This window comes from Narcine bancroftii, chromosome 3, assembly GCF_036971445.1.
Source record: "Narcine bancroftii isolate sNarBan1 chromosome 3, sNarBan1.hap1, whole genome shotgun sequence".
Classification (NCBI taxonomy): Eukaryota; Metazoa; Chordata; class Chondrichthyes; order Torpediniformes; family Narcinidae; genus Narcine; species Narcine bancroftii.
Window position 1 is genome coordinate 270,511,669 of NC_091471.1, and position 26,630 is coordinate 270,538,298.

General features: G+C 40.9%; 1 long non-coding RNA gene across 3 annotated transcripts; it reads left to right on the forward strand.

Annotated features, from left to right (window-relative positions):
- Positions 1-667: 667 nt before the first annotated feature.
- LOC138756485 (uncharacterized) lies at positions 668-24,759 on the forward strand. Of its 3 annotated transcripts, XR_011353091.1 has the most exons (6): positions 668-751; positions 1,236-1,290; positions 11,309-11,404; positions 13,574-13,674; positions 15,177-15,279; positions 24,599-24,759. It is a non-coding gene; the product is annotated as an uncharacterized lncRNA (long non-coding RNA). The 3 variants fall into 3 exon arrangements; XR_011353093.1 differs by lacking the exon at positions 11,309-11,404; XR_011353092.1 differs by lacking the exons at positions 668-751; positions 11,309-11,404 and having other exon boundaries at positions 1,221-1,290.
- Positions 24,760-26,630: the final 1,871 nt, after the last annotated feature.

The following is a 26,630-nucleotide window of genomic DNA, read 5'->3' on the forward strand; positions in this document are numbered from 1 at the left end:
TCTGTCCTTTCTACTCATGCCATGCTGGGCCTCTTGTTTACATAAAGCTGGGTAACAGTTATACTAAATCATGTCCTGTAATGCAATATTGCCACTAGCCCGACCTTTTCTGGACTACTGAGTCGCCGCACACAAAAACTTATTTAAAAAAAAAATATAGACATATATCATGGTAACAGGCCCTTTTGGCCCACAAGCCCGTGTTACCCAATTAACCTACAACCCCAGTATGTGTTTTGAATGGTGGGAGAAAACCAGAGGCCCCGAAGGAAGCCCACACAATTAATATACAAACACCTTACAGACAGCACCAGATTCAAACCCCAGTCACTGGCCCTGTAACAGAGTTGCGCTAACCGCTACACTAACCGTGCCACCCTTTGCCTGCTGAAACAGATCAGCTGAGGAAGCAGTGAGGGAAAAAAGATTCCTTTCAGTAATTATGTCACTGATGCCTAAGGTACGCAACTGGATGCATGATTTAACATCACACTTGAAGGATAATCACCTTTGACAAGGCTGTGCTCCCTCAAGCACTGCAAACAAGTGCCAGGCTAGATTATGCACTTCATCCCTGTTGTGGCTCAGACTAAACAATGTTTCGACTTGAAGCCAAGAGTCGTTTTCATCGAAAAGCCAAGCTCAAGCTCGAGTGGTTTGAATCTCAGCTGTTGCCTTGACAATCAGCAAGAATAAATTCTATCTCTGTCTGATAGACGGACTTTCTTGGCTTACTGGGCTTATTTTACAGGTTAGTATACACATCAAAATGCTGGTGGAACTCAGCCGGTCTTTTCAGCATCCAGAGGAGACAACGTTTCAGGGCTGAGCAAGGAATAATCAGAAAACATAGAAGCAGGATACATCAGGAAGTCTCAGAAATCAAACCATGGGGGAGGAATCCAGACCAGCAAAAGGTGTTAATTTAAAATGATAAGGGACTACATGAGAATTTATCATATCTGTGTGAAAGGAGACAGGAATGGAGAGACAACGAGGGGAAGAAGGGGGTGGGGGGTGGTGGTTTAAAGAAAGTCAGAGAAGTCTACATTAATGCCATCCAGTTAGAGAGTGCCAGTCAAAAGATGAGGTGTTGTTCCTCCAATTTATGAGCGGTCTCAGTTTGGCAAGGCTTGAGACCATGGACAGATATGTCAGCAAGGGAATGGGATGGAGATTTTCATCTAGTCCCTTATCATATCCAATTAACACCTTTTGTCTGGCCTATCATTCAGGTGAACTAGACAGAATAACAGTAAAACCCCTGGTATCCAGAACCTACGTGGATTGGTAAGTGTATTTTCTAGTTGCTTGAGACTTACTTTTGCAATCCCTAACTAATACACCTGCAATAAGCATAAACAGTTTAAAAGACAAAAAATACTACACTGTGATTACACTGAACAAACTTCACTTGCATGAATATAAACTTTAAAGCAGTGGTTCTCAACCTTTTTCTTTCCACTCACATACCACTTTAACGAATGCCTATGCCATCGGTGCTCTGTGATTAGTAAGGGATTGGTTAAGGTGCTTTGTGAGTGGGAAGGTTGACTTGCCGCCTTTCCTCCAGCTCTCTGTCTTTGTATCTCTCTCTCTCTCTCTCTTTCTCTCTCTCTTCCCCCTCCCCCTTTCCATTTCTATCTATCTCCTTTCACAGAGCCAAAATAAATTCTCACTTCTTCTATTATCATATCCAATTAACGGCTTTTGTTGGCTTGGACCTCCGTCAGTCAGTCTTCAGTCTCTTTATCCTTACACCATTCTGTTCTTTGCTCTTATTCCTTGAAGGGCTCAAACCCAAAACATTGGTAATATATTTTTCCCTCCTCTGCATGCTGCGAGACCGGCTGAGTTCCTCCAGCGTTTCTGTGTGTTTTTACTACAATCACAGTGTCTGCAGACTTACATGTTTCGGGCCCTTCCAAATTTAAAGATGATGGATCTGAAGAACAATGTGTGGACAGCTTTGACTTCTGTGTCATTGTTCCTGAAGAAAAGTGGTTATGCAGGAAATTAAGGGTCGGTAATGCTGCTGACCTGAGGAATCATGATGGAAAAATTGCCGTTCGGTTGATAAACATGGTGAGAGGTAGCAATGGTTGAGATGTAGAATGATAAAAGCTAACTGCTCTTCAAGAGATTTGGGAACAAAAAACATGTTTAAGAGAAACATCCAGTTAGTAACTATAAATGAACAATCTGGTCCAGTGGTGAGACTGTTATGAATGGCACCTTTTGTTTGAGACATCAAGTCCATCTGCCCACACAAGTGAACACTAAAGTCCCACGATGAGCTGTTACCCTGATATCTTGGTTAATATTCCTCCCCCAGTCAGCATTTCAGAGACACTATGTACAAAGGACTTTATTGGTGGTGAAGATACTTGGAATGACACATATCATGAAAGAATGATGGTTATTAAGCACAATATTTTGTGTATCAGCCTATTTCCACACGATTCAGTCAAATGTGTTCCATGGTCTTAGCTGTCTCAGATGATCAAGACAAAATGCATAGAAGAATGCGGAATTTTTACAGTTTAACGATTTGGGAGGTAGAACTGAACATCAAGAGGCGATGAGAAGCAAAAAAAAAGCAAATACAGGAAATCTAAAATTTTAAAAAAGTACAGCAGGCCTGCAAGTCCAGTGATTTCTGGTTGATATCAAAACACTGATACTGTCAGTATGGAGCTGTAATTGGACAAAACTCTTGACATTGAATAGGAATAAAATATCTTCAGTACACTCCACCACCATCAGGTGCCCAGTCCTCATTTGAAACGTGTTGATTTGAAACCATAGAACAGCGAAGCATAATAAGTGTGCTTCATAAATGAATTAATTCCCAGAACAGAATGCAAAACTTCTGACTGTACAAATGTGAGCTCTGGGGGAAATACCTCAAACTGGAGAACACGTGTCACTAACTGGACCGGACAACACGTTTCACTGACTGGACCGGTGAATACGTGTCAGTGAATGGACAGCCCAGGCCACTAGCATTTGAAGTTTAAAGTCACAAACAATGTTTTATGAAAAAGTGCAAGAGAACTCGTGAGGCAAGTTCAGGTATAAGCCTCATCTGCAAAGACGGTTCTATATTAAGCTACAAGGGAGTATTTTTTAAAAATCGGCCAGAACACATTTAACTTTTACTCAGTGAAATCACTGTTTCAGGTTCAGTGGCTGTTCAATGGGGCAAAAAAAAGAAAACAAACTGTTGGAGGAACTCAATAGGTCAGGTAGCATCTGTGGAGGGAAAGTAATTGTTAAGGTTTAGGTCAACGCCCTGCATCAGGACATTTTTTTTTGCTCTAGAATGCAGCTTCTCTATTCTCTTTTTGGAGTTGTGAAGGCTTTGGCCTTCATTTAATAATTCTACATCTGACTCCCAAGGGTTGGGGACTCAGATAAGATTTTTAAAAATCTTGGTACCAACTAGATAGAATGATTCTGATCTCAACACTTTAAGAGAGACAGAACATCTAACCCCTGAGTATCAGAGCCACACTACATCCAAGTTTAGCTCAATAACAGGACACTGACTGAACTTGTCCCTATATCTATTGTTTCTTGGAGGGAAATGGTCATAAAATGATTAATGAGAGATATTTCTGGAGAAGCAATCACTTACTTCAAATAAGCTGCAAGTACAACTGTCACTTACAATTCAAGAGTTCAAACCAAATTCTTCCACTGACTTTTTCTGAAAGCACACAGGTTATTTAGAATTTAAAAATGGAAAATTTATTCAGCTTCACAGACAGCTGAGCACCCTTGTCTATTCAGGTGCAAATGAACAGGTTTCCAAATCTCATGGATTGCTATTTTTAGACAAATGTAACTAAGAATGCCAATGTGACAGCAATCTAATTTAACATCAAACAGGACCCAGTTCAGGTAAATTAATGGTCTTTTGCTTCAAAACTGTCAAAGTCATGAAGAATATAAAACAATAGAAATACCACCTTTCAATCCTCGTCTTCCTGAGCTGTACGAAACAACAATGGTAGATAAATCATATTCCTTCTCATTTGCATTTTATTCGCACCTCAGCATTTGCAACAGTGAATAAAAATGGTCTTTTAGTTCCTTTCAGATCTATACTTTTCAATTTAGCCTACAGTAGAAATCTCCATTGCGATCTGTGATTACAGTGACAGGCGTCATGAATGCTTGTTGATAATGCCAAAAGAAATCAATACAAGTCAAAACAAGACAACCTAGAATGGCTGTTGTCATGGCAGAAATGATGTCAGCACTTCACACTTGACTCTTCCTGCATGCAAATTCAGTGAAAGTTTGGTTTGATGACCTAGTTAATACTTGTCTCTGAAAAGTCTTAATTTTCTCTTGAAATTTAACTCTCTTTCAACTATAAAACATTCCAAGGCCTTCAACAAAAGCTTTGCACATGCATATTGAACTAGCAGCCAGGTCTTAAATAAAGAGAATGCAAGCAATTAGTTAGGGAGGGAATGTTACACTTGGGGCTTTGGCTGCTAAAAATGGAGCATTTAAAAATACCATGAAAGGTTTCAGAATTGGAGCAGGGTATTTTGGATAGCTAAATGGCATAGGATGAGACTCTCCTTCCTTTAAGTCAAAGTTAGAATGGAAGCAAATGTGGGTTGATAAAGATTGAATTCAGTGCCCTCAATATAGGGAATACCCCTCACAAAGAGGTCATTTCAGTTAGTTTTCTCCTCACTGATGCTACTGAGCCAACAGACTCCTGAGAATCTCTATTTGTCTTTTTGAACCTGGATCAACTCACAGGGTTGGAAACAGCCATTCAGAAAGTTGAAAAGAAGGGTAGGGAAATGGTGGGCCTTTAGTACTCTTTCCCCTCCCTCCCTCTGCAGTGTTACCAAATTACTATTTTGTTTTGCATTTATACAAAAAATCATTGTTTGAGGCTACTACAGGCCAAGCAGTAACACTTAGAATCATAGGTTGTGATATATCATCAATAATTCACAAAAGGCTGAGTAGTGAAACAATCAGTTTTTAATAGCTAAAGACCAGAACACGATCAACCACCTCCTTGACTGAGCAGAGCAAAAGTAAAAGGGTGGATGCAAGGATCGGTGTCGGGAGGCGTCAATCACGGTAAAACAGTGGTTTGCCACAGGTTGCTTTTAAAACAAGATGTGATACATTACAAAGAAATATTACATTCCAATACAAAGGGCAGAGAGAGCACGCCACCTCAAGTTTATTGTCATATACATGGAGGTGAGGGGGTTGGAGGGTTATTGGCGGTGAGCGGGAGGTTTGAGCTAGTGGAGTTGTTCTAGTGAACCGGTGCGGACTCGAAAGGCCGACATGGCCTGTTTCTGTTCCGTAAATGGTTATGGTTATATGCAAGTACAATTTACCTGGCTTGTTGTGGTTTCCCAGATACATAAAGCACTGCACATAAGGAGAATTAAAAAAAAGGTAATAATATAAAAGGAAAAGGGGGAAATAAATAATAGTAAATATTAGCAGTTGGTCAGAGTGCAACAAAGTGGTCTGAATCAGTTGTTTGGTCAGATTGTTGGTGGTCTTGAAGTAGTGTTAAGGCAGGGATAATGCTGGGAGACTCAAGGGCCAGACCTGCCCACCCACCTCATCTGGAACTCCTGTTCCATACGTGGAAGTGTCTGCAGGTCACACATAGTCCACATGTTTGAGAACTCGCAGAACTGGAGTGGAAACAATTCTCTCTCAATTTCAGGGAAATTCTTTGAAAAAATCAGTGCAGACATTTTGAACCCGTGTGTCTACTTTTGTGCTCTGTCCTTCTATGAAATTGAGGACCTATCCCATCCATCCTCTCAATTGTATGCAAAATATTATTTATCTCTTTATCTACAAGACCCAAGTCATACCTCAGCTCGGTGCATATGGGTCATTGCTGCATGTAAATTGGCTGCTGCTATTTTTACATCAAACACTGAGCTGCTTTGAGGGTTTGGAAAGTACTGTGTAAATTCCCATTCTTTTCTTAAAACTGAAGAACTGGTTTCACAAATGATTGTAATGGTAGGAAACCTCATCTGCCAACTGTGTTTCTCAGGAAATGGCAGACAGCCCCATGATTTCCATTCATAAAATCAGCGAAACGCCGACTGAAGTCAATCTTCCACCCCTGTAATTTAACCAAATTACCATCAAGACTGCTACTCGCTGTTCAATGTTCACGTTGTTAATACAACCAAGGGAAAACCAGAAATGTATGTCATCTGTTCAACAATTTCCTGAAATCTGTCATCTCATTATCTTCTCAGTCAAGTGGACCGACTCGCACACACAAACTTGCTGTGCTCAAACGGTCTTTTGGCTGTTTCCCAACCACCTCAGTTCTTGGTTGTAGCCAAAGCCCTATGCATCTCTTAAAGGACAGAAGTCACCTAAAGAAAGTAATTAGACTAAAGTAATTCCCATTAATAGATGATTCAGAACCAAGGGGGACAGATTTAAAGTGATGGCTAAAGATACGAGAGAGGTGGAGAAAAGCCTTTCTTTTACCCAAGAAGAAATAATGGATCCAGAGTTCATTGTCTGTGGGATTGGTGTGAAAAGAATCACTCAGTAGCTTCAAAAGGGAATTGGAGAGAATAATTTGCAGGGTTGTGGAGAATAGGCTGGGTTATGTGTCTAACAGAACATCCCACCTTAGAAGTACTGATAGTTTTCTTCTACGTTGTAACAATTCTATGATTTGACAACAGATAAACAGTGTAAAATATGCATGTTTTTGATTTTAGTGGAAGTATTTACCCAAATATTTAACACCAATAAACTAGAGAGTTTTCAAATCCTCCAGTATCCTCTCACCCTCCAAACGTACAAGGTTATAGGTTAATGTGCATATAATTGGGCTGGAATCTCCATCAGGCACACAGAACTCAAAACAGTCAACCAGTTTACCAACCTCGGCTGCACCATTTCATCTGATGCAAGGATCGACAAAGAGATAGACAACAGACTCGCCAAGGCAAATAGCGCCTTTGGAAGACTACACAAAAGAGTCTGGAAAAACAATCACCTGAAGAAACACACAAAGATCAGCCTGTACAGAGCCGTTGTCATACCCACGCTCCTGTTCGGCTCCGAATCATGGGTCCTCTACCGGCATCACCTACGGCTCCTAGAACGCTTCCATCAGCGCTGTCTCCGCTCCATCCTCAACATTCATTGGAATGACTTCATCACCAACATCGAAGTACTCGAGCTGGCAGAGTCCGCAAGCATCGAATCCACGCTGCTGAAGACCCAACTGTGCTGGGTGGGTCACGTCTCCAGAATGGAGGACCATCGCCTTCCCAAGATCGTGTTATATGGCGAGCTCTCCACTGGCCACCGAGACAGAGGTGCACCAAAGAAGAGGTACAAGGACTGCCTAAAGAAATCTCTTGGTGCCTGCCACATTGACCACCGCCAGTGGGCTGATATCGCCTCAAACCGTGCATCTTGGTGCCTCACAGTTCGGCGGGCAGCAACCTCCTTTGAAGAAGACCGCAGAGCCCACCTCACTGACAAAAGGCAAATGAGGAAAAACCCAACACCCAACCCCAACCAACCAATTTTCCCTTGCAACCGCTGCAACTGTGTCTGCCTGTCCCGCATCGGACTTGTCAGCCACAAACGAGCCTGCAGCTGACGTGGACATTACCCCTCCATAAATCTTCATCCGCGAAGCCAAGCCAAAGAAAAATTGGGCTGGAATTGGCTGCTGTAAATTAAATTTAAATTTAATTCCCCTCTACATTCTCAATCCTGGTGCAGGAATCTCGATCCAAAACAATAATGTCACCTCTGCCTCCACAAATATTTCCTCTATCACGGGGCTTCCCAAAATTTTTTACTCACAGAACCATTTTGGGGAGCATTTGGAAATCGGAAAACTCCATAGTTATGAGCAGAAAATCGACTGGAATTAGGATGATGTCAATTTCTGATTCGAGTGTGGTTGAGTGTAATTTAAATTACTTTTTTTTATTAATCAGTCAGCAATCTGAGGCAATGCTTTGAAAATCTAATTTCTTCACAATATGATTATTTTCTATCAGCTAAATTTTAACCAAATTGCAAATACAAATATCTCCGACCTCTCAGACCCCAAATGCCTACCATCAGCGACCTTCCAGAAGCGGGTTTCCAACCTGTCTCCAGCCTCCCTCAGGCCAGATCTCCCAACACCTCTGATGCAGGTATCCACCTCGGCTCCAGCTGCCAGCAGTTGGAGCACCTGATGCCTCCAATGTGGATTTGCATACCCGTCGTGCTGCTCGCCGACCCACGTTTCCATCATGTCCATTGCCAACCCCCATCCCCGTGGACCAGGTGCTGGAGCCACCATGGTCTCTGCTGGTGACCCTGACTGCAAACCTACTGTAGCCTCAAACGCCTCTATTAACGCAGCTCCTGATCCCGACCAACACTATTCTCGCACTCACGGTGACTCCATCACCAGTTCCCACTCCAACCTCAGCAAGGGGGGGGGTAAGGAGTGAATGAGTGAGGGAGGGGGAGGGACTGAGTGAGTGAGTGAGAGAGGGGAAGGGAGGGAGCGAGTGTGCCAGGAGGGAGCGAATGAGTGAGAGGCAGAGGGAGGGAGAGAGCTAGAGGAGGGGGAAGGAGGGAGGGAGCGAGTGAGCAAGAGGAGGGGGGAGGCAGTTTAAATTTTAAAATTGTGGCCAGTCTTGTGCCAAAAGAAATACGAATCTCATTAGTTGAAAATGGCGTCTTGAGGAGCTGACATCAGGCTTCAAGATGCCAATTAGTTTTGTTAGCATTAAGGCAACTGTTTAGAAACACAGATAAAAACTAATTTAAATTTAAATTAAATAAAAACAGATATTACAAGTTTTAGTTATTACCTCCCATTCTCCTGTGGTACCCAGTTTGGGAAACGTTGCTCTTACAGTTTGTTTCTTTAAATCTATAGTCTCTCCAGATAGTAAGTTCATCATTGCAGTGAAGTTCTGTGGATCAGGAACCCACACAATGACAAGGAATTGATCATTGTGCCTATAGAACAATACACCACAGAAAACAGGCCATTTGGCCTTCTAATCTGTGCTGACCATCATCTCCCTAGTCCCACTGACCTGGTATGGGAATGCCATAATCCTCCAGGTCTGTCACATCCACGTATCTATTCAATTTACTCTTAAAAAATACACAATCAAGTTCACATTCACCACATCAGATAGCAGCTCATTCCACAGTCCCATCTCTCTCTGTGAAAACCTTCCCCCAATGCTTCCCCTAAACCTCTCCCAACAGCTTAAAACTATTTGCACCCACTCTGTCTCTACCTCTCATAATCTTGTAAATCTCAATCAAATCTCCCCTCATTCTTCTTCACTCCAAGGAATAAAGTCCTAACTTGTCCAATCTTTCCCTGCAACTCAACCCCTGTAGACCAAGCAACATTCTAGTAAATCTTCTCTGCACTCTTTCAGTCTTATTGATGTCCTTCCTGTGATTAGGCACACAATATTCCACATTTGGCCTTACCAATGTCTTAAACAACTTCAACATAACATCCCAACTCCTATATTCAATACTTTGATTTATAAAGGTTAAGATATCAACCTGTGCAATGTGACATCACTTTCAGGGAACAATGTATCTGCTCTCCTAGATCTCTCTGCTCCTCCACACTCCTCAGTGGCTTATCATTTACGGTGTGTTTCCTACCTTGATTTGCCCTTCCAAAATGCATCTCCTCACACTTGTCAGCATTAAACTCCATCTGCCACTTCTTAGCCCATTCTCCTAGCTGGTCCAGATCCCTCTAAAGGTTTGGTAATCCTCCTCATTGTCCACAACACCTCCTATCTTTGTATTATCCGCAAAATTGCTGATCCAATTCACAACATTATCATCCAGATCACTGATGTATACAACAAACAACAATGGTCCCCATACACATCTGTGTTCCCATTTTGACATTCCACTGGTTATCGTCCCCCATGTAAAAATTTTAAAAAAGAATTACAGAGTAGAAAAAAGATACCCAAATATTAAAATTTTTCACAAATATTAAATGCATTAGCTTATTTCTCTATCCCATTGTAAACTATTAAATTAGGGTAACATTATAATTTCCTGCAAATTTCTAAGAACTTCCACAGAACGATAAATAATTGACTGCTAAATTATCACAGCTTTCTTCACAGAGAGTAATTCTTCTCTGATGTTATCTCTTAGGATTTTTGGCCCTCCTGGCAATGCCAGAATTTATTGCCTGTTCCTAATTGCCCAGGGGAAGGTGGTGGTGAGCTGCTTTCTGGAAGAATTGCAGTCCTCTTGTTGACAGTTCTTCCAAAGGGCAGTTGAGCAGGGAGTTCCAGGAATTAAATAAAAGACGGTGAAGAACAGTAGTTTCTCCCTAAATAACCTCAAGGTTCCATAACTCACCAAATGACTTCAGATTTTGTCTTTTTATATCAATTAAGTTTGGCGGCCTTACGTTCTACCCACTCTGATCTAGGCACGTTCCTCTACTCCCTCAGACCTCCACATTCTTTGAAGCGCACATTACATGGTAACAAGAAAGTCTGCAGATGCTAGGGCGAGAGCAGTACACAAGCATACCGGAGAGAAGCAGTAGGCCACACAGCATCACCCTTTACTTACTATAGATGCTGCGTGACCTACTGAGATTCTCCAGCATGTTTGTACACTGCATTGCGTGGTATAATATTCCTGTATCTGAGAAACCACCACACCATCTGACTTACAGTCATAGTTCTTTCAAATTACTTGTTGCCATAGGACCCACAAATTATAGTGACCTACATCCAATTTCTCAGCCAGAGGACCTAGCTGACTGCATGCTGAGAAAGAATTGTTGCAATTTGTTTTCCAACACTTAGTTCAGTTCCAGTTCATGGCATAAGCTGGAGAAACATTGTGAATTTAATATACAACCAATTAGAGATGTAATGAAGGAGTGCTAGCATTTCTTACAACCTAAATCATGTCCTTTGTGCTCAACAAATTATTGGTCATTATTTCTGGAGAATGGAGTCCTTCCCCACCTCTCAGGCACTGCCATCATCATGCAAATGACCAATGTTATTCTGACTTTCATTCGTAGAGCAAATTTCAAGCATAATTATTAATTAAACCATCAACAGTTCACAAAATTATTGAACTATAATTCATAAATAATACAGCTCTCTAGAAAACATTTGGGGAAAATGTTATAGAGTGCAATTCTACCTTGAACTGACCATGAGATTGCTGTCTATTTTGCACACCCACCCACACATATACAAACACATATATTTCTCCATAGATTGTCACCTTGTCGTGGAGGAGAAGCTTGTCTGGTCCTGAGATCCCAAGAGTGATGTTGTCTGGAGCTATGCACCTGGAAGGGCCACCCATGGTGGTAAGGTCAAGAGTGAGGTCCCTGACAAAGAACAATCCAACCAAGACATCAGTGGTGGAACAGGTGGAAAAGTTACTCTGAACTCAACAGCTGTGAAGGCAGAAGAAGGCTGCAGCAAATCCCTCAGCTCCAATCATTGTGGTTTTCATGCTACTGGAACTAGATGTTTGATTTGTGAAGTGTCATGTGCTTCTTGGAGTGCAACATAAAGTACACATTAAACAAATACATGCAGAGGTGTCTTCACTCTGTGGATCAATGGAACGAAGCCCATCATCTTCGATCTTGAGTGATAGCCACGACCGACCGACGTACACACACATATATATATTATATATTATACACACAAACACACACACACACACACACACACACTGTATATGTGCAGAGACAGTCAGAGAGACAGAGATAAAAGAAAATAATGAAGAAAATTGATTTTTGACCACTGTTATTTTGAGATCTCCGGGAATACATTCAGGAACCTGCAGTGACTTCTTTTGTCATTTTGCAAACCTTGGATCAGTTATTCTTAGCCTTTTTTTGATTATGGCCCCCCTCTGCTCAAAGTTCATGGGCTCCCAGTCAAGTGGTTTTTTTTTCTCCTACCAACTGCATAAAAAACAAAAAATATTTGTTACATGAGGTGAAAAAAAACATGGCTTTTAATTAAATGCGCCGCAGTACCCTGTTGAGAATTGGCTGGCCTGGATGAAGGGCAGCACATCCCTGATAGTTTCAGCCTGAATGTATAACATTCCTTGCAAATTGGCTGCCTATCAATGAAACCATCTGACTATTGTCACCATAGTTTTGTGCTTGTGAAAAGACTCTGTCATCACCTATGACCACACAAAGACTGAATGGACTCAACAGCATTATATACATCAAATGTGCTCTGCCTCATCTCTTGCAAGCTCCTTGCCAGAGGATGCCAAAGAGATGACTGTCCCCAGACCCACAAGGGACGATACATTTCTGGAGTGTATGCCCTGGTACCTCTTCTGCCTTGGGACCACTTCTTCCCATTTGCAACAAAGTGGCATTCCCAATTCCCAGCCCTGATTATCTGGGAATTCCTGTCCTTCCGAATAAAGCAACTGAAGTTAATGCACAGTACCTGGTGGAAAAAGCATGGGAGAAAATTCAACATTTATTTAATTAACATTTATTTTGAGGAACAGCTCCGTAACTGGCCCTTCCAGCCCATGAGCTCACACCACTCGAATGCCGCCAAGTAACTAATTACTACTAGTCATCCAGTATGTCTTTTGAATGTAGGAGAAAACGGGAGCACTCAGACATGGACATGGGGAGAACATACAAACTCCTTACATATAGTGGCAGATTCGAACCCACACCGGCATTGTACTAACCACTTTGCTAACTGTACCACCCAATTAATTTAAAGTAATGGTTTCATATTTTTAACAGAAATATTTTTGTTACTTTATCAAAAAAAGCAGGACAAAACCAAACGTATATTTTGTACCAAAACTATGTTGTTATTGTTTTTCAGTCCAAGTCTTCATTGTTTCAATTTCTGATAAGTGGAAAGCTGAAGCAATCTAACATTGGAGATGAGGCCAACTTATGTCCATGGGAATTCCTGAGCTTTTTATTTTTCCTCCCACACATCTAGGTGGGTGGAGATGAAACTGAACTCATTAAAAACAGTAAGAGAAAAAGCTGTGATATAAAGGAGTCTGTGATATTTAACTGCCTCAAAGTTTCAGTTCATCAGGCAGACTGTGAAAGCTATCTGGTCCCTATGCCAGGAATACCCCACTGAGAGCTCATGAAATCAGAGTGGCATCTCGAGCTGCTACAGATCTCAAGCTTGTGCTGCTGTCTTCAAGCAGGAGACTGTTTACATCCGAGACAATTAGTGTCAATCATTCAAAGGCAGCCTTTAGCGCTTAAATTACCAGTAAGCTAGTTTGCTCTTTGTCACCATCTGCAATAGGGGGTTAAACAGCCACGAAGAAATGCAACAGGGAAAAATTGATGCATCTCAGGATCAAAGGGCATCCACTTAGAACAGTGATGCGTAGGAAATGCTTCAGCCAGAGGCTGGTTCTACAAAAGAATCTCAGGATTGTACGTGATCTCATATATGTACTTTGATAATAAATCTGAAATCTGGTAAAACTGTGGAATTTGTTCCCCCAGGGGCTGTGGAAGCCAGGTCGTTGGGTGCATTTAAGGCAGAGATGGACAGGTTCTTGCTTAGACGCGGCATCAAAGGTCACGGGAAGAAGGCCGGGCAGTGGGTAAGTGGATCAGTTCATGAGAGAATAGTGGGGCAGACTTGACGGACTCGAATAGCCTATTTCTATTCCTGTGTCATTTTGTGGGATATCTCCATTATCCAACAGTTAAACCCAAATGTTTTTGACAAGGAAGGGAGAGGAAGCATTAAAAATTCTGTTAAACACCTCTTATTCTTGTCGGACATCACTGATTAATACTCCATGGAATAACTCCACAATTCCATAAAATAAAACATGGAGCAGTTTGCTCAATAGCTCCAGAGGGCAAACACATGAATTTATTTGAAACCCCAAAGTGATCTTTTAATTTATTTGTCCCTGGATATGAGCAGGACTGGTCAGAATATTTGGCCATTCCCAAATACCACAAAATGCTGTTTATTGATGAAATCTGCTCTATCATCAATATCTACAATCTCAGAGGGCGATTTATGGTGAACCATACTGACAGGTCTTGAGTCATGAACATCAGACAGACTGAGGTGAAAGATGACTTCCCTTGAAGGAAATTAATCAACCATTTAGATGTTTTGCCACAAGTAAAAGCTTCACGGCCATCATTACAGATGTTACTTTATTCTTCCAAATTTAATTAAATATTTGAATTTAACTGACCCATCACTCTGCGATTTGAACTCAGAACCCATGTCAATAGTCCAAATTTCTGCAAGCTTGCCAAAGATCTTGCCCATTCTACTACACTATCTCTGTTTTAATGCAGGAAACACCATTGTTAATTTATGCAAGGTCCCTGAAATAGGATCTGTAAATGAGTTTAGAAACTTTCATCGAGAGATAAATTTTGGATTAAAATTTCATTCCAGAAGAAAGCACCTCTCAAAGAGCAATTTCAGCCTGAATCTTCATGTTTAAACACCAAGAATGGAATGCAAGCCAAGGATATTTTAAGTCAAAGGCAAGATTTTTATTCCCTGACCTGCAGCTGACCTCTGCCTATTAGGTTTGTTTTCACTGTTCGACAGTAACCCAGATCCTGTAAGGCAAACTCTGATCAGATAAACTAATCCTCCCAGCCCAAAACGAAGGAACCCACTTTAAAGAACAATGCTGAAACTGGCTTTCAAATTGCCAGTTCACCTCAGCTTTGACACTGATAGTTTCATTAATTCCAGGGTCTTGGGCATTGGATCAATACTTGGCTTTACAGACATGCCGGACTTCTAAAGGATTAGTGCCATTCTGAACGAGGCTCTGAGTATTTTTGGCTTGTTCCAAGTTTCACAGACAAGAGTCAGTTTTCTGCTTACAAAATGGTTTAATCTCCACTTAGATGTCCTATAAAGGACAAACAGAAAGAAATAAGATGTTGTACCTCATTGCTCTGGGGCAAAAGGATTCAAAGTTGAAGGGAATGACGATTATTCTGCTGAACGGTTTTAGCTCATCTCTTGAGCTTTTATAGCAAAAACCAATAATGTACAATTATATAGTACCTTTGACCAAGATGAACAGCGTTTCACTCACCACTCTATTTATTTCAGAAATAGTACTGTGACAATTGGCTTCCTAATGATGGCATGGCAGATATCTATCATATGCAGGAATCTACTTGGACATCAGGTATTATTACCACCCCTCCATTAGGTAAGAAGCAGAAAACAAGAACCGAAAGAATTGAACTTACACCAGGTTAGTTCAATACTTAGTGGGTCAGAAGACAGACACAGCCCAGAATAAACTGCATCAGGGCTTTGGTTCTGAAGAGTGTGCTGGCAAAGGTATCAATCCTCATCCTTTAGGTAACTGCCTTTAATTTCAGACCTCTGGTTTTCGCTCTCTGGAGAGACAAAATAAAATGTTCCCTCTTACATACGCTGGTATGTTTTGAGTTTAAAATAGAGTGCAAGACTCTGTTTGAAGATTAAGATTAAGCACATGATATCTTAGGAAAACTGATAGAACAAAATGGAACAATACTACTGCCACAACTCAATACAATATCTCAGGATAGTTAACTGAGATCACAAGATATAAGAGCAGAAGGAGGCCTATTGGCCCGTCGAATCTGCTCCGCCATTCTAATCATTAGCTGATCTAACCTCCCACTCAGCCCCACTCCTGGCTTTTCCCCATAACCCTTAATGTCCTGACTAATCGAATCTGTCAATCTCTGCCTTAAATACTCCCAACAGCCTCGCTACCACAGCAGTCTGTGGCAAAAATTCCCACAGACTCATGACCCTCTGGCTAAAGAAATATTTCCACAACTCTATTAAATGGACGTCCTTTGATCCTGAAGTTGTGCCCTCTTGTACTTGACTCTCCTGCCATGGGAAACATCCTTGTCACATCAACTCTCTTCAAGCCTTTCAGCTTTTGAAATGCCTCTGTGAGGTTCCCCCTCATCCTTCATCACTCCAACAGTCCAGAGTACAGTCCAAGAGCCAAGAAACATTCCTCATCTGGAATATTCTGGAAGTTTACAGCTTTTGATATTGACTTGGCTGGAGAACAGGTCAATGGAATATTCCCCATGAGTAACTATTAAGTAGATTCAGACGTGGTTGTTCTTGGGACGGAGATCACCTGGGAATAGTAGATGCACAATTCTCACCTTCTAGGGAAGCACATGATCCAACCAACAGATTAAATTCATCTGACCACAAGCATCTCAATAAAAAAAAAACCCTGACAGAAATGACCATGACCAGTTACCATGGAGGGAAATAATAAAGCTAAACTACAATGAAATAGTGCAAAGTAATTAAAATATTGGATTAATCCTATTTACTGCATCCAAAGATTTGTCGCTGGATGAAACAGAATAATAGATTATCTGAACATTACAGCAATTTTAAAAGGCCAAGCAACTGCATCTATTGTTGACCTTTTGACTATTAAAGTCTGTTAATCCTAATTGCCTTTAACTCAAGCAATAGATGAAGCAGTTTTGAATGTATGGTGGAAATTCTCTTACGCCCTCCATCACAGCATTGAATATTAATTGAACTAGTCATTCTGATCATGTGGCACAAGCACAGTTCATTCACCATTTTAGCACTGTACTTGAAGTATTTATCTTGACAAACAGACTCAAATAGAACAACAAACCAATTTAACACCTGTACTTGGTAACTATGGAGCCGTGTAAGCTCGGTCCAAACACATTAACATTTGCTTTCCACACCTTTAAAATCTAATTTCTTCCTTTTCATTTGTTCACTATTGTCTGATAAGCTGATGTTGAGTTGCAAAGTAATATTCTTTTTCCTTTTGGATGAAATTATAGTGTTTTGCAGTTCTTCGGAAGCTGTGACGCATTTCTGTACTGTAATGCATCATGGACTTGACCTTATTCCATTTATATCACCAAACTACATCTAATTTAGGAAAGGTAGCTCTATGGGGTGAACAGCTTTTTCTCTTTACCACCTTTATTGAGAGATAAGTGAAATATTTATTTGAGATTATTTGCTTGATGTAACCACAAGGCTATCGTTAACGTTATTGCACCACTTATGTGGGCCTAATTTAATTAGTTTAGCCAGGCAGATGCCGACAGAATACCTTGAGTGACTTCAATCAGAGCTCTTATGTTGCAAGTTCTTATAGTTTGGTGTGTAATGGACCCCTTAATTATCACCCCTTGTAAAAGACGGGACAATTTCTAAAAGACTCCCATACAGGGAACTCATCTTGACTCTTTGCACTGTACTGTGTGCAGTTCTGGTCTCCTTACTTGAGGAGGAATGTTCTGGCTTTGGAGGCAGTGCAGAGGAGATTCACCAGGTTGATTCCAGGGATGAAGGTCTATGACGACAGATCGAGTCATCTGGGACTTTACTCGCTGGAATTTAGAAGAATGAGATATGAATGATTGAGGTAGGTAAGTTGTTTCCATTGATAAGTGAGAGCAGAACTAGGGAACATAGCCTCAAGATTCAATGATTTAGGACAGAGATGAGGGTAGTGAATCTGTGGAATTCACTGCCCATTGAAGCAGTGGAGGTGACCTCAGTAAATGTATTTAAGACAAGGTTGAATAGATTTACACATACCATAGTAGGGGAATTTAGGGATATGGGGATAGGGCAAGTAGATGAAGATGAGCCTATCATCTATGTTTCTATGATGACAAAGAATGGTGGAGCAGTCACAACGGGCCGGTTGGCCAAATCCTGTTCCTATTTCTTATGTTTGCACCAACTGATATTTACAGCAAGCCTTTGCCCACTCCAAGTTACCTATCACTTCATACAGGCAGGCAATCACTGGACACTTAGCTGTGACCCAAAACTCACTTCTAAATCTAAGGTCAAAGCAATGGTTAGAAAATGGGAGCAATTCATAGCAGGAATGGGCACTCATCCTTCACTGCAATTCCAGGGTTAAAATGGACAGTAATTGACCCATCACTGCACGTGAAGACACAGGAATACAATTGTCAACTTCATAAAGAGTCAATTCCCTTGAATTGCGCCAAATTTGGTTCCAGAGTTAATTGCTCATAGGGTAAACTCCAATGGGGCCAGTCATTCCACTTCCTCCATGAGGCAAGTCTTGTTTATATTTAGAAGGACCACTGCCGATTTTGTTGCAAAATAGAGGCAAATTGTGCATTAAGTAATAGAAGCCATGCTAATCTTGTGAATTAGTTACTAGTGCAAACAGAAAACAGTTGCAAACTCCTTTGTAACTGGTAAGAACTCAGAGTTCAAGTTTCCAAAGATATATAAAACTTATATATTACCTTCTAGGGAGAGTCAGATATATCGGAGACTGCAGAGTGAACTCCAATCAATGGAGTGCAGAGTCCCCATCTCCATAGCATTGGCTCTGGGTTATGTGTTTGACCTTGGGCGTGGGCCAGGGGTCTAACCTTGGATCTGGGCCAGGCATCTAACCTTGGGTCCTGCAGGCCACAGGCACCATTTAGCTCATGTACACTCCAAGGCAGGATCCTGCATGTTCACCCAATTCAACCTGTAATCTGTGGCCTGAAAGACCTCACGGTGAATTCGCTGGAAAAATGTGCACTTCACTCCTATCTGAACCAATAATTTTAATTTTGTCTATGTATCTGAATGACAAATTATTTTGTGTTGTGTGTGACAGAAATATGGCCAAATTGGGTGAAGGAGAAGCAAAATTCCCAAATGTGGTTTAAATGAGGTATAAAAATCAAAGAATGGTAAATTGCAGGCACTGTTGATGTTTGGTAGTGTTACACAGGTACTTAAGATACACTCACAAAAACTTAGTCAAATACATGTACCACACTATGACATGGAACAGAAAAATAGATCAGGGGCAGCATGGTTGACATAGTGGTTAGTGCAACCCCTTTACAGTGCCAGCGATTGGGACTGGGGTTTGAATCCCATCCTGTCTGTATGAGTTTGTGCATTCTCTCCATGTCTGCATGGGGTTCCCCCCACTGTTCAAAATGCATTGCGGGTGTAGGCTAATGGGGTGTAAATTGGATGCACGGGCTCATGGGCCTAAATGGCCTGTTACCGTGCTGTATGTCCAAATTTATATAATTTACTTAATAAGATAGATAAATGAATATTCATGGTTGCAGCAAATAATCATGTTTCAATAATGAAGACAGAACATTTGCTGATGGCAGAGTAGCTTAAGATAAGAGTTAGGGAAGTATGGGGAGGTTTAAGAACCCGATAGCTGTTGGAAATAAACTGTCCTTGGACCCAGAGGTGACAGACTCCAGACTTCTGTATCTTCTGCCTCAAGATAGCAATGAGAAGTGGCTGGGTGATAGGGGTCCGTTAGGATGTTGGCTGAGTTCTTGAGGCAGCACCTCAAGTCTTCAATGGATAAGAGGACTTCTGCTGCATGATGAAGCACAGACCTGTCTGTCAAAAAGAGCTTGCTGATGCAAGAAATCTGAAATAAGATCAGGCAGTAGGAATTAAAAAGCTACCAGTATTTTTTTATTAGTCTCGCAGGTGTGAGTGATGTTTTGACAGCTCTATTGCAACCCTTTTCTCTAGTCTGTAGACAATGCAAGCCAATTCACTAAAATGACATTTCCATCACCAACATTCACCTTTCAAACATTCAGCTGGGAAGAGATCAGGATTCACGTTGTTGGGGATTAGTTGTCTTCAGAAGAATTCATGTCTTTTGGTGAAGCAATGTCTTCACTGACATTCATATGGTTATTAAACTTTTTACTGGAGTTTGAGGAGAAAAATGCAAGTTAGTCGCCTCTGTAGTGAAAGTGGTTGATGCTACACTTTCACTCACCAGGACAGAAAGTCTCATGACATTTGAAAAGTGGTCAGAAAATCTCTGGAAATGCCATAACTGACAAGCTTTTGAATTGACAGCCCCATGGATTTCCATTATTGTGCCCAGAACCACACTCCAGATCATACAGTACAACGTTTACAAAATATTCTAAGATATCTTAACAAAACTGTTGTCCCAACCTTTGAATTAAAAGATCAAAACTAATGTTTCCTTTGACAATTTTATCAGTTTTTTACAATAACTCCAAAACTGCAATAACTACAATAACTCAAAAACTATTAAAAGATCAGCTAAGTTGCAATATTTTTAAAAATATGTATTTAATAAACTGAGTCGTTTGGTGACTGTGGAATAAATTGCATCTTCACAGCATAGAAACATAGAAGATAGGAGCAGGAGTAGGTCATTCGACCCTTCGAGCCTGCTCCGCCATTCAACGAGATCACGGCTGATCTTAAAGTTCAGTACCCCGTCCCCGCCTTCTCTCCGTAACCTTTAATACCCTTATACTGAAGAAATAGATCTAATTCCCTCTTAAATATATTTAATGAACCTGCCTCTACTGCCCTCTGTGGCAATGAATTCCACGGATTCACCACGCTCTGGGTCAAGAAATTCCTCCTCATCTCGGTCCTAAATGGTTTGCCTATTATCGTCAAACCATGGCCCCGGGTTCTGGATTTTCCCATCCTTGGAAACATCCCATCTGCATCCATTCTGTCCAGTCCTGCCAGAATTTTATAGGTCTCTATGAGATCCCCTCTCAATCTTCTAAACTCCAACGAGTACAATCCCAATTTGCGCAATCTTTCCTCATAAGTCATTCCTGCCATTCCAGGTATCAGCCTCTCCACTCCCTCCATTGCAAGAACATCCTTCCTTAGATAAGGTGACCAAAACTGCACACAATACTCCAGGTGGAGTCTCACCAAGGCCCTGTACAGCTGCAGTAAGGTATCCTTGTTCCTATACTCAAACCCTCTTGATATGAAGGCCAACATACCATTTGCCTTTTTAACCGCCTGCTGTACCTGCATGCTCGCCTTCAGAGACTGGTGTACAAGTACCCCTAGGTCTCTCTGCACTTACCCATCTCTTAATCTATTGCCATTCAAATAGTAATCTGCCCTCCGGTTTGTATTACCAAAGTGGATAACCTCACATTTATCCACATTGTAGAGCATTTGCCATGTATCTGCCCAGTCCCTCAATTTATCCAAATCACACTGGAGCTTCCTGATCCCCTCTTCTGTGCACTCAACCCCTCCTAGCTTAGTGTCATCTGCAAATTTGGAGATATTACATCCAATCCCCTCATCCAGATCATTAATGTAAATTGTGAACAGCTGGGGTCCCAGTACAGATCCCTGTGGCACCCCACTGGCCACCGCCTGCCACTCAGAAAACGAGCCATTTATCCCAACTCTCTGTCTTCTACCTGCCAGCCAGTTCTCAATCTACATCGATACTTTGCCCCCAATCCCATGAGCCTTGATTTTGGAAGCCAGTCATTTATGCGGGACCTTATCGAAGGCCTTTTGGAAGTCCAGGAACACCTCATCCACTGGCTCTCACCCATCTATTTTACCTGTCACCATCTCAAAGAATTCCAATAGATTTGTCAAGCACGATTTACCTTTCGTAAATCCATGTTGACTCTGTCCGATCCCTTCTCTGCTAGTCATATGCTCCGCTATTACATCCTTAATAATGGATTCCATCATTTTGCCCACTACTGATGTAAGGCTCACCGGCCGATAATTCCCCACTTTTTCTCTACCCCCCTTTTTAAATAGTGGGGTAACATTAGCTACCCTCCAATCCATGGGTACTGATCCTGAGTTTATCGAGTTCTGGAAAATAAATCTTAAAGCATCTGCTATCTGAATGGCCACTTCCTTAAGTACCCTACGATGTAGATTATCAGGCCCTTGGGATTTATCTGCCTTCAATCCCATCACTTTTCCCAAGACCATGTCCTTAGAGATACTGATTTCTTTCAGTTCCTCCCTTGCATTAGTCTCTATGTTTCCCAACATCCTTGGGAGGTTATTTGTATCCTCTCTTATAAAAACAGAACTAAAGTAAGAATTTAATTTGTCTGCCATTTCCTTATTCCCCATTATATATTCCCCTGATTCCGACTGCAAAGGACCTACTCTGGATTTCACCAATCTTTTCCTCTTGACATATTTATAAAAGCTTTTGCAGTCGGTTTTTATATTTGCTGCAAGCTTACTTTCGTAATTTATTTTTGCTCTCTTGATTAATCCCTTTGTCCTCCTTTGGTGCATCTTGAACTGCTCGCAGTCTTCGGTTGTGGTACTTTTTTTGGCCAATTGATATGCTCTCTCTTTGGACCTAATGCTGTCTCTAATTTCCCTTGTTATCCATGGATGAGTCACCTTTTTTGGTTTATTTTTATGCCAAACCGGTATAAACGATTTTTGCAATTTCTCCATTAGATCTGTGAATGCTTTCCATTGTCTATCCACAGTCAACTCCCCCATAAACACCACCCAATCAATCTTACTCAACTCCCGTCTCATCCCATCATAATCCCCTTTATTTAAATTCAGGACCTTAATTTCAACACTCTCCATGTCGAGTGAGAATTCGATCATATGGTGATCGCTCCTACCCAAAGGGCCTCGTACAACAAGATTGTTGATTAGCCCCTTATCATTGCATAATACCCAATCTAAAATGGCCTGCTCCCGAGTTGGTTCCTCGACATATTGGTCTAGATAACCGTCCCGTAAACATTCAAGGAATTCCTCCTCCTCAGTATTTTTACTAATTTGGCTAGTCCAATCTATATGCAAATTAAAGTCTCCCATGATGACATAATTAGTTTGAAATATTCCATAATTTTTTTGGACATTCATTCTATGGGCACTACTGACAACGGCAACCATTAACATCTTTGAGAAGATTGATGACAACCATTCATGGTGCAAGTCCTCTCCCAGTACATTAGGTGAGCAATGTCAGCTTTTTAAACACTATTTAATAATATCTGACTGCAGTAATATCAAGAATGGCAAACTATCCCCCAGTATATCGATGTAGCTGAAATTAAGCACCATAGCCAGAAAGGCCCTCTCCTACAAATACACCCCAAGACTGAAGTCCTTCCACATGTTTGTGTAACTGACTTTAAAGCCTGTACCTGTTAATCTACTCCTTGAGCTTCTTTGCTAGTCATGAGAATGTTTTGCACTCCTCTCCAGAAAAAACCTTCTTTGATACACTTTACCATGAACTGCATCTGTGAGCACTGCATTTTCTAATCTGGAGTATGAATATAACCGGCAGTGATTAAAATGTCAACCTTCTGAACTGGATATTATTTTCTTTAAACTCTATAGTTGCACTTGACTTGATCTTATTTTACCACCATCTTGAAAGCAGGATAGAAATTAACTATGGACATGTTCTGCTAAATACACATCCTATTTCTCAGTCAAATATTTTAAAAGCTATCTTAAAATACTAATCGGACTATGAAATACTGTTGTACAAGTACAATGCCTTTACGATATAATTGCTAAAATATTTAAGAGACAATGTGAATGTTGGCCCAAGTCTCATGTAAATTCTTCTACATATCAATAATCTGGTGTTAATCCTATTAACTTTATAAATTTGTTTTTAGGAGACTTAATAAATTTATTTCAAGAAGGCCATATAAAATGTTTTCTAATGAGATAAAGCCATTTCTTTCCTGTTCCTTCAGTTTAACAAGCTTCTTTCTTCTCCGTCCTCAAACATTAACTCCGTTTCTCTTCTCACCATTGTGGCCTGACCAGCCAAGTTTCTAGCATATTCTTTTTTTAAATTTTAGGTGCCCAGTGTCTGCATTTTTTAAAAAAATTCATATAAATATTGAAAGAAATGCACTTTTCTTTTTGTGAAACTTGTTCACGTTTTGTGCTTCCTTTAAATTCAGATGGAAACAGAAGGGTCATAGACAGGTTTTGTCAAGCGTTGTCAGGAATTGGCCTGACTTTACAATTATGATTGAAATAACAGAATACCTTTAAAGCTTTCAGCTGGACAAAGGGAGCTGTTGTACAAAAAGTGGAATATACCGAATTTTGAAGAGCCAATTAAAGTCATGCAATGATAAATCGCCTTAGGTAAATTTTACATGGGCTTCCAGAAGGCAATTGGTAAATTCTCCTAAAAATTAAAATTTTTAGGAATGAATGCAAGCTTACTGACACATTTAGGAAACTGTCTGAGCGTGGAGCAGAGAGGAAGGCAAGGGGCTGATATTCCTACAGGCCATTAATATCCTACATGGACCTGTTTAAAAGGCGTAACTATTCAGCGTAATTATACTTGGCTTTGAACATGGGGACTGAAAGTTCACTGCTTACTAAGCATCCAGATGCAATTAATAACACTGTTTCTTGACATTTTGTTCTTCATGCATGTCCTTCAGAGAGAGATTACAGTGGTTGAATGGTATTTAGACTAAAAGCCATGAATATATTTTGCATTCAATACTCTAATTTTGTGTTGTTAAACCATCAATTTTAGTCATTTAAAATATCAAATTGTTGTTGTTAATTATTTCTTTCATTGTTCAAAACTAATATTTACTTCCATTGGAGATATTCAGTGAATCTTTTAAAAGGAAAACTACAATAGTAATTATAAAATACTTTATCATCCTCAGGATATCCTTAAGCACCGCTGTGGGATGCTTTATTGAAGCGAAGCAAAACTCAACAGCCAATTTGCACAAAGTTAATGGCCAACTTGGCTGTTCATGAATTGTTGTCCAGATGGCCTCATTAGCATCTTTGTAAGAGAATTAAAATAAAGAATCTCATTGAAGTATCAGCGTTCTTTTAATTCTTTGATGTGTGACATCAATAAAGCATCCACATTCAACAATCTAAGCATTTAAAATCATACTAATTGTGCTGTGAAAGAGCAACAAACATTAGTGCTGAGGGAACAGACGAGAGGATCTGTGGGACCCATCCAATGGAACATCACTATTGATCCTACAGCAGAGCCTGTGAAAACACAGAAACCCCCTCGACAGAATCCACAAGATCATAAATAATATGATAAATCTGAGCTGAATTTAAATTTTTAAACTTGGATATAAGTGACAGAATCTGTACAATGAAAGTTTGTTTTCTACCATCGGCAGAATGGTCAACAATAGAAGTTGGTAGATAAAGGTTAAAACCTCTCTGCTCATTGGAGTAGAGCGTTATCCTCAGAGACCAGCAGTTTAATTGCCAATTTGTTGTTAACCATCTTCTGACATGTATAAGGAGAATGTGGAGCACAAATTGACGTAAAGAATGAAGACAGCACTGAGCTCAAGCAGATCTGAGAGAAGTAGAAAACTCTGTGACCAGGCGGGCATTGAAGGGGGAGGACAGACTGGAGGACAGGTGAACCTGAAGGACAGGTGAGCCACTCAAGCGGACTGTACCAGATCAACTGAGATGGGGCTGGACAAAGCATCAGGCCAACTAAGGAATGCACAAAGATTGGGTGAACGTGGTCGGGTGAATCAGGGTCTGTGGGAATTTTATGAATGGTCCGGGCAATGCGAGCTGGTGCACCAGGTATGGCTACACAGATCTGGATTGACAAGGACTGAAAGAGAGAGGACAGCAAAAAGAGAAAGTGGACCTGCAATGAATATAGCAAATGGAGAACAGGTGTGATGTAAGGAAATGTTGAGTGAAGGGCCATCGCACCAGGGAACAGGAAATAGGAATGGGTTGATACGGATCAGAAAGGAATACAGCAGCGTGGAGCACAAGTGAGCCCGAAAGGAATAGGAACCCCTGTGCTCAAGCGGACATGAAATGGTGAGGACAGCGTAGAGTGCTGGCGGACCCAAAATGAATTCGGCATCCTGGGGCTTAAGCGGACTGTGTTGGGTGAAGTGGGACAGGGCTGAGCAGAGCGTTGGGATAACTCATTCTCAAATGAGCAGAGGTAGTGGGCTTGAGGGTCTGTTTCCATGCTGTTGAACTTTATTTCATGGTGCTTGAGCCTCCCTGTGTTACGCTTGCCAAGAACTACTCCAGGACCACCAAAAGGAAAGTTAAACGCAACCGGTATTTTCCGGTTATATGCAGAGAGTGGTGGGTGCCTGCAATGCACTGCTGGAGGTACTGGTGGAGACTGGTACAATAGGAATATTCAAATCAGATAAGGCACAATACATGTATGAAAAATAAGTGGGTTACAGGTATAGGTCAGGACACATTGTGGGCTGAAGGGCCTGATTTACGCTGTGACATTGTCTGCAACATGAGGACTTTAGAACACCAGTGGTACTCGGCTTAACGTTCTCTTAACGTAAAAACAAAATGCTGGAGAAACTCAGCAGGTCAAGCAGCGTCCTTTATGTAGCAAAGGTTAAAGATTCATCACTGATGGTTCAGGCTGCAGATTTTCGTGGTTTAATTCTCTCAGCTTCACAGGAATAAAGTTCAGTGACATCATTACTATGGCTGACTTCTATATAGATCAGTACAGAGAAAGTATTATTTTCTTCAGGGAGGAATGTCTGTGTGAACTTTATTCATTAGATGTTGCGTTTAATGTGTGGACTGCTTCATGAAAATTTCATGCAAAAAGCAAAGTTGCTCCAAAAGAATTCCACCACTGAAGCAAGGCTAATAGTTATCTAAAACTAGCAAGGAAGTATTTGCATTTAAATAGAACCTCCA